The following is a 14,183-nucleotide window of genomic DNA, read 5'->3' on the forward strand; positions in this document are numbered from 1 at the left end:
ATTTGCCTATTTAATTCCCTTGTTTGTTGAAAGGGTTATTCTCATTCACAGAAGGAACCTCCTCTCTAATTATCTGTTTACTTTTATCCCTTTCATAATATACAAAGATCACCATACGCAGGTAAGGAAATTACATGATGTATGTCTGTAAATGTAGGTTCATCGTGGGTAAGTGATTGGCACAAATGTGTCTGAGAGGAAAATGCCCCAAAGGGTAAACGATTGAGTTATACAAGAAAAAGATGAAAGTATTGAGAAAACTAACTTACAGAATGAAGATCGGGAACAGCAGAAGATTCTAAGACAAGTTGGCAGGAAATAGCCAAGTCTGAAAGATATTGCAGAGCTTGCAGGATAGTATAGGTATGAGGAAAGTTTTTGAGCAGAATGAACTGATAGGCAAAGATGCCAAGGAAAGTTTTTGAGCAGAAGAATGAAATGATTAGATGCGTGTGGTATAAAAGTCACACTGATGGTGTTTGGAATGGGAAAATTTCCTTTCCCTCTTTTCTTCTTTGGTTCTTTTTGGCTGGTCAAATAATTAAAATGACATGAGACAGACTGACAGTAGGAAATCAAATTTAATTTTCTATGAATGAGAACCCCACATACCTGAGAAGTTTAGAACCCCACACAGATGAGAGGTTCAAAGACAGAAAGGTAAAACGAGGTCTATATGCCCACCTGTGCTAAGGAATGGGACGGAGCCTGGCACTTCTAAGGACAAGGAGTTCATTCACAGGACCATAAGAAAAAGAACAGATGTGTAGAAATTAGCTATTTGCTCTGCCATATAGATGAGGCCACTTAGACAAAATATATCTCCAGTGTTAACTCTTCCCTGGGACAAATTCCCAATGTAAGTTCTTCTAGGTAGTTAACGGAGGACAGTAATTTCTCTTGATCCTGCAGGGTCTCCATTGCCTTTAGCTCAAAGTAACCCTCATGCAAAAGTGGGATATTTGGGGGAGGTCTGTTCTGAACCCCTACAATGGCAGGGTGAAGGATAGAGTTTAGAGGGAAATGAAAGATAGTGAGATCATTGAGAAGCCTGTGGTCCAGTTTAGAGGTGATGAAGGTCTGCCTCAGGGTGGTAGCCATGCAGATACAGAAGAGAAGATGAATGTGAAACCAGAAATAGAATTAGCAAGACTTAGAAACGGGGTAGATGTGAACAATAAGGGAGCTTCAGCAATTCAGGGGGCTTCTCAAGTTTATATCACAGCTGGTTTCAATTTGAAAAGATGGGAAATCTGAAAGAAAGAATTGTTTTGATATTATGGAGTTGAGGTGTGGGGTAAGAGGATTTCAGTAAGGAGGGTAGGATTGCCTTAGATAACACCAGCTTTGCAACAAGATCTACATTTGCAACTGTCTTGAAGGAGAGCGTGATAAAGAACAGCGATGCTGCAGCAAAGTGGAAAAGGATGAAGATTGAAATAGTCTCTTGAGAGCAACTAGGTGGATGTTGGCTAATGTTGCCAAAGCTTGTGAGCGGAAGACAGATTGCATTTGTATGAGGAGAGAATGTGAGGTGAGGAAATGAAGACAGTGACAAGGGAAGAAAGTGACAACAAGGAAAAATAACAAGTGATGAGCATCTAATTCTACCTACTTTGGAGCAAAGATTTCCGTAACTAGGTGTCCAGGTAAAAGACCGTCTGTTTTCTTGAGAGAAGAAGTAGAAAGATATTAGAAATAAAAATCAGACACCTTAGGGTGTCAAATAGGATGATGGCTTAAATACGGAAAAAGATTGTCCCTTTCATCACTAATTTACTGACCTCAATGTAGTGTGTAGTTCAAGATTCTATTAATACTTGTAAAGACCTGAATAGCTAGCTAAGTGGACCAATATTTCAAATGAGCATATAAATAAGGGGATACTGGGCAAAATTAAAGAGTCAGGGCTTCCTTCTCAAAGCCAAAATCTGAAGTAGATCCACCCATCTATCCAATAATTGGTGGAACTGAAAGCAATTAAAACTTAAAAAAAGAAGTCTCTAATATCATTAAGAGATCTGGAACTGAATCTGTGATTTTTAATGTGAATTCAAATGGACAGTTGGATATGAGTGTGTGTGTTTACATGCATTATTTCTTGGATCTGTCTGATGAGAGGTCCCACTGAAACAGAGCAGGACCCTATGGTCTTTTCCCCCATGTCCTCCACCTGCCTTTGGTCTATAGAAAAACTTTAGGCAAAGAATAAGTTTAATCAGAGAGGTGAGAAAAGGCAGAAGCAAAGAAAAGCAGTCAAACAGGACAAAATAATAAAGTTTAGTCATTAAGCAAAGTCAAGGACTTTCAGTTCCTCCTCAAGGGCTATAGATAGTATTCCGAGCTGTATCCTGTGAGCTGTCTTGTAGATACTGAAACCCTCACCAGGTAGAAGAAGTTAACTACAACATGGCCAGACTGTAGCCATGACATAGGCTGTCACAATTCCAAGAATTGGCCTCAAAGAAAATGGGAACAAACCGACCCTGGAACTGAAGATTAACTATATTTGAAACAATCAAGATGACACTGATCAGACCACCAAGGACCAATTTCAAGATGATTGCCAGAGCTGACTGTGCTGTTTCTGCATGTAGCCCCCTCCCTCCGGCTATACACCCCCTGAAAACTCCCATTTAAAAGCTCTTGCCCACAGATTGTCAGTGGGAGAGTCAGCCTTTGGACACAAGTCCGTCCTCTCCCCTGGGTGCAGACCACAGTTCTGCACTGTCTGTCATCCAATGCGTGAAAACTGTTGCCCCGTATACTTCATCCAGTTTTATATTTGTTTATGGTGGAAGGCATTTCTTCAGTCTATGGCTAGGCTCTCCTAAGATAAATTTTGGTGAGTAATGTTTTCCCCATATAATTACATGTATATTAAGTAGGAGACAAATAGTGGAATATTGTTTTTAATGTGGAGTTAAGAACAATGACTAGGGTTGGTTGAGTGCCACTTTACCTTATTAAGAAATGTTTCATGATGAGATACATAATGATAAAATATTGCCAAAATGTTTGCTCTGCTCTGGTGGAATAGTGATTATCCTCATTTTTTAAAGGTGAAAAGCAGAATAATTCTACATTATATTGTAATACATGTCAACTAACAAATAACAAGGCTGAGCACTGAATCCATTCATTTCTCTGATTCTAACGCACTAGATCATCAGCCACTTATTAACTTCTCAAATTTAAAACACATTAATATATCTGAAAATATAGGGACATGATGGTAGAATGTATGGTTTTGAAGAGTTTTCTAAGCATAACATCAAAGGTGAAGCTATAAAGATAAAGGTGAATATATTTCACCATCTAATTTTCTAATTAAAAAGGATCTGTTGTCAAGTATACAAGAAAATGTTGAATGACAAATGGTAAGGTGGAAAAATTATTTGCAACATATGCAAAAGGAAAACATAAATTCTTAATATGTATTAAGTTTTAGATATAATTTTAAAAAGATAAAACCAGAAATAGAGAAATGGGATACAAGCAAAAATGGAACTTCATAAACACATAAATACATACATCAAGAATATAAAAAAATATATACAATCTCACTTGTAATAAAAAAATGCACATTGATGCAAAAAATTAACATACTTTTCCCTTATGAACTTGAAAAAGATGATGATATACCATAATATTCTGTGTTTCCAAGAGTGCTGAGAAGTAAGTGTTGTTATATATTGCAGTTAAGGTTGTAAATTAATGATTGGTTAATGTAACAAAAGCTGTAAAAATGGGCAAGTTCTATTACTTAGAAATTCTGCTTCCAGAAATTAGTGCTGTGTAAATTATCACTTACATAAATACACACACACACACACACACACACATACACATATATATATCATGGTACAAATTATGATGGTGAAAGTTTGGAAGTTACTAAATATTTCACAGTAAAAGTGAGTTCAATGGTTTATGATATATTATCAAAAACTCTGCAGCAATTACAAATACTATACAAGATTATTGCATGTGATAGGGAAAAATGTTATGATGTATTTTAATTGGAAAAAGAAGTTAAAACAAAATTATATAGACAAAACATTGTGAATAGTCTGGTCTCATTTGTGTCATATTCACGCATACATGTCTAGTCGTTATTTCTAGATAGTGAGGAATTTTTTTTCCTTCATTTTGAGTGTCTTAATTTCTACAGTACTGAATATGTATTGCCATTGTAAAATGTTATTTAAAAATCTGTATACACACACACATACACACAAACATAATTGAGATCTGAAGTGATAATAAATCTTTTGGAAATATCTTTTAATTATTTTAATACCCCAATTTTACCTTCCAGGCTATTCTTTTTTTTTTTTTCTTTGTTGTTGTTTTTTTTGCGATACGCGGGCCTCTCACTGTTGTGGCCTCTCCCGTTGCGGAGCACAGGCTCCGGACGCGCAGGCTCAGCGGCCATGGCTCACGGGCCCAGCCGCTCCGCGGCATGTGGGATATTCCCGGACCGGGTCACCAACCCGTGTCCCCTGCATTGGCAGGCGGACTCTCAACCACTGCGCCACCAGGGAAGCCCCAGGCTATTCTTTAGGATGGAATCTTTTTCAAAATCTCTTCTCCCTGGAGCTTCATACTGGTATCTGAATAAGTATCTTTAAGCAAAAGCTCAATGAGTGTGACTGTCTATGAAAGAGAACATCATAACTGTTCCTGAGGGAGTGTGTGTGTGTGTGTAAGGGAGGATAGGGTTTATCAATAATGGATTGATCAATGATCAATGCCTGGGGAATAAAAGAGTCATTGTTGACTCCCCAGATTCTACCAAACATGAGGCGTGTGGTTTAAATAGTTCTAGGAATTTTCACTGCAGGCAGCTCCATGGGGAGTATCCCAGAGCAAGGGACCAAAAGGGAAAAAGCAGACAGTCCTAAAATCAGCTCTCTTCCAAGAAGCAAAGACACATGGGGATTATTTGACAAGGCTCATTTTAAAGAGACTCCACATGCTTCAGCTTTGCCTGCTGTGCATTGAATAAAGTGGTGGCTGGTGCTCTGAAATCCATCCCAGCACCTTGTGTTGGCAGCTACTTGCCAAGTAAATTCAAGAGGTAGCAGCTGTCTTGGAGCAACGGTGTGGCTGCTACCTCCCTGGACCAAAAAGCAAGAACAGGAACCCATCGTGGTTCAGTTTCAGTGAACAGAAGGATATGAATGGGAGGAGGGCTGTCCAAGAGTCAGAAAACATTTGCCAGCTGAGAAACTGGATTATTACTCTTAGAGCTTCTTTTCTAACCCATGAAAATCTTTGGGGGTTGCCTCCCTGGGATCTGCAAATTGCCAAACAAAATTTGAATTAGGCACAGAATGAGGGAAAACTCAGATGCTTTATTTTGCTTCTAGGCAAACATATGCCTATTTAAAACTTAGTTTCTTCTGTGAATTTGTTTTAAAGAATGTTGTGAATTCAGTTGTTTTTCAAAGGAGAATGAATTCCAGGTCTTGCTCTATACCAGAATTTGGCCATATTTTGGACAAGGAGAGCATTGCATTTGCATTTGCAGACTAACAGCCCTTCAGTGTGAAGGTCATTAGGATAAACGGTATAAGGTACAGCACTTTTCTCCATGATCAGTGAGACATTCAATTCTTTGTGTGTGCTGCAAATTTATACTCAGGCTACCTAGGTAATAGCTCTATCTTCTCAACTCCAGTCCCAAAGGGGACCCATGTCCTTTCACCCAGAACAATTCCCAACCCCAGGGTGAATTTTGAGAACAAGTTTGCTATTCAGTGAATTACTTCTCTTTTCTTTGATGCTTGGGGTTAGCTCTAGAAGGTTCATAAATTTTACCTCTGCTGATGGGCTACTTAATTCTCCAGCCACCGTGTGAGGAGTTAAAGATTTATGGGAAAGAAACTCTACCAGATGCTTTTCTGCAGACTGGTCAGGGGCTTCATTTAAATCATTAAAGATTTAGAGAGTTAAAGGGGGGAGGGTATGAGGGGCTTCCCTGGTGGCGTAGTGGTTGAGAGTCCACCTGCCGATGCAGGGGACACGGGTTCGTGTCCCTGTCCGGGAAACTCCCCCATGCCGCGGAGCGGCTGGTCCCGTGAGCCATGGCCGCTGAGCCTGCGCGTCTGGAGCCTGTGCTCCGCAACTCGAGAGGCCACAACAGTAAGAGGTCCGCGTACCGCAAAACAAACAAAAAAAAAAGGGGGTGGGTGGGGAGGGAATGAATGAAACCTCATCATTCTGTCTTCAAAAAGAAATCCTTAAGAATATGGTCTTTTCTTCTCAGGATTCCAAATCATTATAGTAGTTTATGGGTTGCATGTCAATTTGGGGAATATTTGGGGACCTGGGGTTGGCTATGCAATTTCTAGAGCTTTCTTAGTGCTGATAAATTAAGGAAAGAGAGAGAGTGAGAGAGAGAAAGAGAAAGAGAGGAGAGGGGGAGGAAGGAAGGGAGGGAGGGAAGTTGCATAGCCAGAAATTTGATTTCATCCTTTTTCCAGCCTAATTGCAAATGGTAAACAAGTTGAGCCTTCCTGTCTTTGCATAAACACACAGGAAGATAAATAACAGCTACTCAAGGAAAGGCTTTGACCCAAGGGTCCTCTCTGGGCACAGACTCTAAAATGAGAAGGGCTCAACAGCTCCCAAATCTCTGGCCTGTGAGGAAGATGGCCCCTGCTGCCTTGTAACTGAAATATATTGACTCTTCCTGTCAAGTTGGCAGGATTGCTGTAGCTTTGCAGCAGCTTGCTCTGAGTTTCTGTGAGAACAGCGGAGAGCTAGTGCAACAAAGAAACTGCTAAGTTTGATTAATGCATAAGATACTGCACCATGGTTCTGCCAAAGCCTCATTTCAAGACTCAGCATTGTACTTTTGAAGGGAGCAAATATTCAGTACAGCTATCCTCTTTGTAACTTGTCATACAAAAGAATTGACAAATTCCCTGACTGTCAGGAAGGCTGTAAGCTGAGATAATTGCTCTCCTTTGCACGTGCTTCAGGCCCTGCCATCAATTTGCAGCAGGAAGGTCTAAATATTGTGATTTACTCATGTGGCAGTATGTCTTTTTAAAATAATTCTCTTTTATACTCACCTGAAGACTTGAACATTTCATCAGTGGCTAAGGAGTGGTGAAAGCATGAGGATGAGACCTTTATGCCACTAAAGTCCTATAATCAACAGTGGGTACCTGAAGCTATGGAAGGTCCCTCATGGAGAAGTATAGTTTAATACTATAGCATGGAGACAAGCATTTTCATTCCTATATGCTTTCCTGAATGAAGCAGAAGGGTTAGGTGGCTGCTGAGGAATATAGAGTCAGAGGGAAGATAGCAGCACCACTTTAAATAAGAAGTCTGGAGGAGGAGCAGGATGGGTCAAAGTGACTTGTTCCATTTGGACATAATATTTAAGAAAAAAAGAAAGTACATGGAAGTTGGGTTTAGCTAGTTTTGGGGATTTCAGACTGAGCAAAAGACAAAGGAATAATGTATTCTACATAACTAAATATATCAATATAATAGAAATGATTGACATAGGAATATGACAAGAAATTAGAAATTATAGGGCCTCATTCCTTGTCCATAAACCATTTAAGGACCATGGGGTTCCTCTCTCTGTCTTTTCCTGGTAGAATTCAGAGACCCTTTCCAGAGTTGTTGCCAGTACATACACCAAGTTACACTCTGATGTTCAGCTTATGTTTCCAATGCATTCAAGGGACCCAAGAGGTCTGGAATTCCCTTCTGAGTCCATACTCCCCTGAATAGGAAATTAAAGGCTCTTTTCAGAAGTTGCCCAGATATTCAGTTCTTATACTTCTGTTGCTGACTTATATCCCTGAAATACACAGAATCCAAGAAACAGAGGTTTTTCCACTTAGTCTCTGTTTTTCAAATTGGGGTTCAGAGAGTTCTCAATCGAAACATGATCACTAAAGAATAAATCTCCATAATCTCTAATGTACCACAAAAGCTGCCACCTTGCCAAAACAGATAGCTACTCAAACTTCTAAGTCTAAAAGGGAAAAAGATGAATCAAGTTAAACAATGGGAATATGATATATATCTTAACAGTGTAGGGACTTCTCTATTCCAGCCACTTATCCTGGTTCTCTTTAGACAAGAGCCTGGTTGGATCCCAGGTCCCTGCTGGCTTCTGAGTTTGCAGCTGGATAAGTACAGTACAAGCCAGTTCTTGACTATGAGGCAATGCCTGGCAGATGATTAACTCCAGGAGGTGTTTGTGGCTTCTTTGGCTTCTATAGGTTGCAAAACTTTCCATCCACAAGTTTACTGCACTTTGTTCTTTGGTTTATAGATAGTGCTTTTACTGAGGTTTCTCTCTTGGCTAGAGGTGGGGATGTGCTGGCAAAATGCCAGTAGTTGAAATTACATTCCAAAGAAGCACATGTGATAATGTTGAATAGCTTAGACATACAGGGCAAGGGTCCTTAGCATCAAATGTTATACAAGACCAGTGAGGGTCCTGGTGATTTGCTGGGATTTAGAGGACCTACGGACAGATCTCAAGTTTACATCACAAAAGAGATCCCTACATTGCAGCACTATTTACAATAGCCAGGACATGGAAGCAACCTAAGGGTCTATCGACAGATGAATGGATAAAGAAGATATGGCACATATATACAATGGAATATTACTCAGCCATAAAAAGAAATGAAATTGAGTTATTTGTAGTGAGGTGGATGGACCTAGAGCCTGTCACACAGAGTGAAGTAAGTCAGAAAGAGAAAAACAAATACCATATGCTAATATATATATGGAATCTAAAAAAAAAAAAAATGATTTTGATGAACCTAGGGGTAGGACAGGAATAACAACACAGACATAGAGAATGGACTTGAGGACACGGGGAGGGGGCAGGGTAAGCTGGGATGAAGTGAGAGAGTAGCATTGCCATATATACACTACCAAATGTAAAATAGATAGTTAGCAGGAAGCATCTGCATGGCACAGGGGGATCAGCTCAGTGCTTTGTGACCACCTAGAGGGGTGGGATAAGGAGGGTGGGAGGGAGATGCAAGAGGGAGGGGATATGGGGATATATGTATACATATAGCTGATTCACTTTGTTATACAGCAGAAACTAACACAACATTGTAAAGCAATTATACTCCAATAAAGATGTAAAAAAAAAAAGATCCCTATTCCATTTAGTTTGTCAAATAATCATTTTCTCATGTTGTAAATTGGTCTGTATTCAATGTGAATGAAGTACAACAACAAAAAATCATACTAACCCATTACCCCACATTCAACACTGATGATTATTGCATTCTTTTATCTAGGTCAGAATTTCCAAAAATGAGTTATATGAATCTAGTATCCTGTGGAATATAAGTAAGCATTATGGGTTAATAAGTGCTAAATAGATACATGTATCAATATATGTATAAATGAATCACTTTGCTGTACACCTGAAAATAACACAACATTGTTAATCAACTATACTCCAATATAAAATAAAAAGTTTTAAAAAATAAGTGCTATAGAAAAAATTAAGTGGATGAATAAGTTTAGAAAATGCTAAGTTAAACAAACAGAAAAACCCCTGATCTTTAATACATTTTATAAGTTCTGAAAGGTAGATCAAAAAGGCTTGGGGTAATATACACATATTCTTTTTCCCAAATGTGTTTGATCATATATATCTGACTGGACTAGTGTTCCACAGAGAAGGGCTGGGTGTAGGGGAATGGGAGGTGGTGAATAGAAAAAATGATGCTATGATTCTCTGTTGGTGTGTAAATCTTTTGTGTCTGTGTCTATGTGTGTGTGTTGTATTCTTTTAACCTGCCAATCCATGAGAGAAGAAATTATTCTGTATATAAGTGGATCTTCTTCAAATGCAAAGTGACATTTGTTTTTATACATAAGAAAAATATTTATTACATAAATGTATTTGCATACTGCCTTAATTTTTTTATACCTCTTTCCGACTGTGTCCTAAAGAGTGTAAAGAAAGTTGACATCTCAAGAGAGTTGTCTCAGGATTGCACAAGTTTCAGATCCAGATCATAAAATAATATCTGAGAACTCCTAGCTATAGGCAATGATTCAATTTCGCAGGTAAAGTATATACTATGGAAATCAAAGCTCAAAGCTTTAGCAAAATTAGTAAAAATCAGAGTGAGAAAATCGATGAAGCAAGTATGATATGAAGTAAGATTTTTTAAAAACATCTTTAGTCACACAAATTCCTATCTGTATTTTCTTTTATATATAGATCTCCAATTTAAAAATTAGCCTGTTTAATATATATTAAAGGATATATATTTCTTTTACAGAAAGAACATCACATAACTCCACAGTAATTGCAAAAATTCTTAAAGGTAAAAAAAGAAAGGAAAAAGGAAGGAAGAAAGAGGGAGGGAGAGAGAGACAGAAAGAAAGGAAAGGAAAGGAAAGGAAAAGAAAAAAGAAAAACATAGTACAGTTGGTGAAACAGAAGACATAAGAGAATTCTTGATGAAGTATCAATTGGCCAACTTCTAGTGAACATTGCAAACAATTGTTAATAACCCTTTATATGCTCCCCAAGATTTCTTTAGCTTCAGATTCTAAATCAGCCTGAACAGGGTGTTTTGGAAACAAGCGTCCTCCTGCTGATGTTTTTCTTGTATCTGGTTTTAACCTCCTTATCTGGAGTAAGAACAAATAAACAAACCACTTCATCTCCATCCCTGAGTATCATAATTTGGCTTTCTGTAGAATGGATCAAAAGTGTTGCCAACTCCATCCTTCTTTCCACTGTTCCTTAGCTGCAGGTGCTTCGGTCCCAGTATGAGGAGCTCCATTATGGCTCCAAGCCGCTCTGTCATCAAGTACCAATCAAAGCGATACAGAAAGTCGGTAGGAACACCTGTTGGGGGTGTCTGTTTCTGTTTGTAGAAGTGTCTTACAGAAGGAAGTAACTACCTAGCATAATGTGATGTCAGGGCCAAGAGGATAATTCATTCCATTCCCAAATGTAGCCCTTGAAGGCTTGCTGAAGATCTAAATTAAATTGTTGAAAGTGAATGCCTTCAGTTTGATTTTTTACTCCCGATGCAATTTATTACTTTAAAAGCTAGTGTAATTAAAATGACACACTGCACAGTGAATGGGGGACATGCGTTCCATCCCTGGTTGGACCAGTATAACTATGTAATCTTAAATGCACCACTTCTTCTTACTGAACCTCAATACTTCCTTATATATGAAATGTAAGGATTAGATTTCATGATTTCATTGACACTCCGAGAAGATGTTTATCTCAAGCGATTGTTAGTCACTTATGCTTTGGTGTATGGATGAGTTTCTGATTCATGGTTGAGAAAAGATTTGTCAAGGCAAGAAGGATTAGGATTTTGTATGTTTCACGTGAAGACTGGTGACAAAGGTACAAGTGATATAATTGAAGGCACTAAGGCAAATTTTATAGCATAATTTTGTCTGTACTGGTGATACATCTTATAGGAAAAAAATTTAAGTTCAGTTAAATCTAAGTTTCACTGCAAACTCACAGTTCTTTACCAAACTGGCTAATCTCATTGTACTCTATGCCATGCTTTGAGATAGGAGTGGAAGGGATTTATTATCAAGATTCAAACTTACAAAACTATATCATTGCTTCATTGTGTGCTTTGCCTTGTTTTACTAATGTTTCCTTCAAGCCTCCTATCTAAAGGAACATGCAAAGAAAAGTCACATGTCATCTCTCTCCTGAATAGAATTTCTTGGTTGTAAGTCTGCCTATGATATTTTTCTTTGTTGCTATGCCTCTGAAAGTTATGGAACCTTAAGCCGATCTAGATCAAACCCTACCTAAAAAAAAAACTTCTGCTACATCTATGACAGGTCCATGCTGGGTAAAAAAGTCTTACTGCATCACTTCTTCAGAGTCCTGGAGACTGGGGGCTTATTATTTTGCCAGGTGGTCCATTCTCAGTTTGGGTATTTTTAAAATGGTAATTCTTCCTCTCATTAAGTTGAACAGGGAGGTTCAAACTTTAAGCTGTGGATCCCATCCCCTATAAGAACATGGTTATAAAGCTGTGCTCTATTCCCATAACTGTTATTCCAATATGTGAAGTGATCAATCACACCCAACCTAATTTTCTTTTCTCCAAACCTGCCCTGTCCAACATAGTAGCCAACCACCCACATGGTTAGTTTTATGTATCAACTTAGTTAGGGTTTTGTGCCTGTTATATAATCAATCACTAATCTAGGTGCTACTGGGAAAGGTATTTTGCAGATATGGTTTACATCTATTGATACAATCAGTCGACTTTAGTAAAGGAGATTATCCTCAGTAATATGGGTGGGTCTTATTCAATCAGTAAAAAGATTTATAAGAGCACAACTGAGGTTTCCCTGGACAAGAAGAGATTCTGCTCCTGGAATACAGCTTTAGCTCCTGCCCAAGGTTTACCCAGGAGTTTCCAGACAGCCCTCTGCTGTGGGTTTTACACTTGCCTAGAAAGGCCCCATAATCACATAAGCCAATTCGTTGCAGTAAGTTAATTGCTCTCTCTGTGTACGTGTAATCAGTTCTGTTTCTCTGATGGAATCCTGATTAATACAGTAGCTATTTACATCTTAATTTAAATGAATTAAAATTAAATAAGATTTAGGGCTTCCCTGGTGGCGCAGTGGTTGAGAGTCCGCCTGCCGATGCAGGGGACACGGGTTTGTGCCCCGGTCCGGGAGGATCCCACATGCCGCGGAGCGGCTGTGCCCATGAGCCATGGCCCCTGGGCCTGCGGGTCCGGAGCGTGTTGATCTGCAGCGGGAGGGGCCGCGACAGTGAGAGGCCCGCGTACCGCAAAACAAAACAAACAAACAAAGAAATTAAATAAGATTTAAAAGTCATTTAAAGTGGCCATATTTCACATTTCAGGTGTTCACTACCCATTGGGACAGCACAGAACATTTCCATTGTATCAGAAAGCTCTAGTGCATAGAGCTTTCCTAAACCAAGCTTTTCCAGTTCCCTGAATCGTTTCTTATTTCACGTGCTGACTTAACATCACACTACATTATCATTGTTTTAATATCTCTGTTAAAATATTATACTGGCAATTGAACATTATATCCTCCATGTGAAATCTGATCAGCTCAGGATACAGGGGAGTTATGCTCCCTTAAGCTGGATATTATTGAAATGGTTCCCAAAACTATCCATATCTAGATAGTCAGGCTTGCTTTCCCATCCACTATGGAAAAATTTGTTCCACATATCCCTCTAGGTTGCCAGTAAATAATTTTACTATATAAATAAAACTAATGAATTGAGAGGAGATGGAAGAGAGAGAACCTAACCTCAACAGCTGCAGTGCTGGGATAATCGTATTGGAAAGATTAAGATTTACTCATAAACAGAAAATAATAACAAGTAAAAAAGAAGAGAACGATCAAGGGAAACATTGAGGACTATAGTGTGGAAAATAGAGACGAGGGGCAAGGGTGAGAGATGGAAGGAAGAAAATCTTTTAAGCAGTCAGAGACTCTAAGAAGGTTGGTGAGAGAAAGGAATGAAGGAAAGATTATTTTAAGAGGAGGTGGTTGCTCTTTGAAATAAATCTTCTCTAATGTTGACCTAGAAATGTATGTAAGGACTGGGCTTACTTCAAATCACTTTTAATTGTTTAACTATTTTCCATTTTTAAAATTTGCTTTTTAATGAAATATTGCCCTCTGCAAGAACTATGGAGACCCAGATTTTATTCTGTACGTATTATATTGCTATTAATCTGGTCTTAGATTACAGTTAAATTTATTGCACTTGCATCTCTTTGCTCATTTATATGGAGTCTGTAGTCGATAAAAACTGCTAAAGGCTTTTACCATGAAATGTTATTAAGTCTGGTCACTCCTTTACTTAGGTAACTGACTGCCAGTGTATATATAGAAATTTACATTTTCTGTTAAATTTACTATTGTGAATTTTGTTCCATGATACTTGTGGGACAATACAAGAAATTTTTAGTAGCTTCTCTGATCGCTCATATCTCATTTCTTTCTCACAATTAAAATGCCTCCAGCTCCAAGTAACAGTTACCTATATGAAACTCACGTGAACAAGGAAAACTACCAGTTTGTTGTCGTTAAAGTAGATGTAGAGTGGACTTCAAAAATTATCAATGCAGGGGTTGTACGTCATCGGTGTTTAAGGTCCATCCTTT

This window comes from Neophocaena asiaeorientalis, unplaced genomic scaffold (genome assembly GCF_003031525.2).
Source record: "Neophocaena asiaeorientalis asiaeorientalis breed wild unplaced genomic scaffold, Neophocaena_asiaeorientalis_V1.1 scaffold14, whole genome shotgun sequence".
Taxonomy (NCBI): domain Eukaryota; kingdom Metazoa; phylum Chordata; class Mammalia; order Artiodactyla; family Phocoenidae; genus Neophocaena; species Neophocaena asiaeorientalis.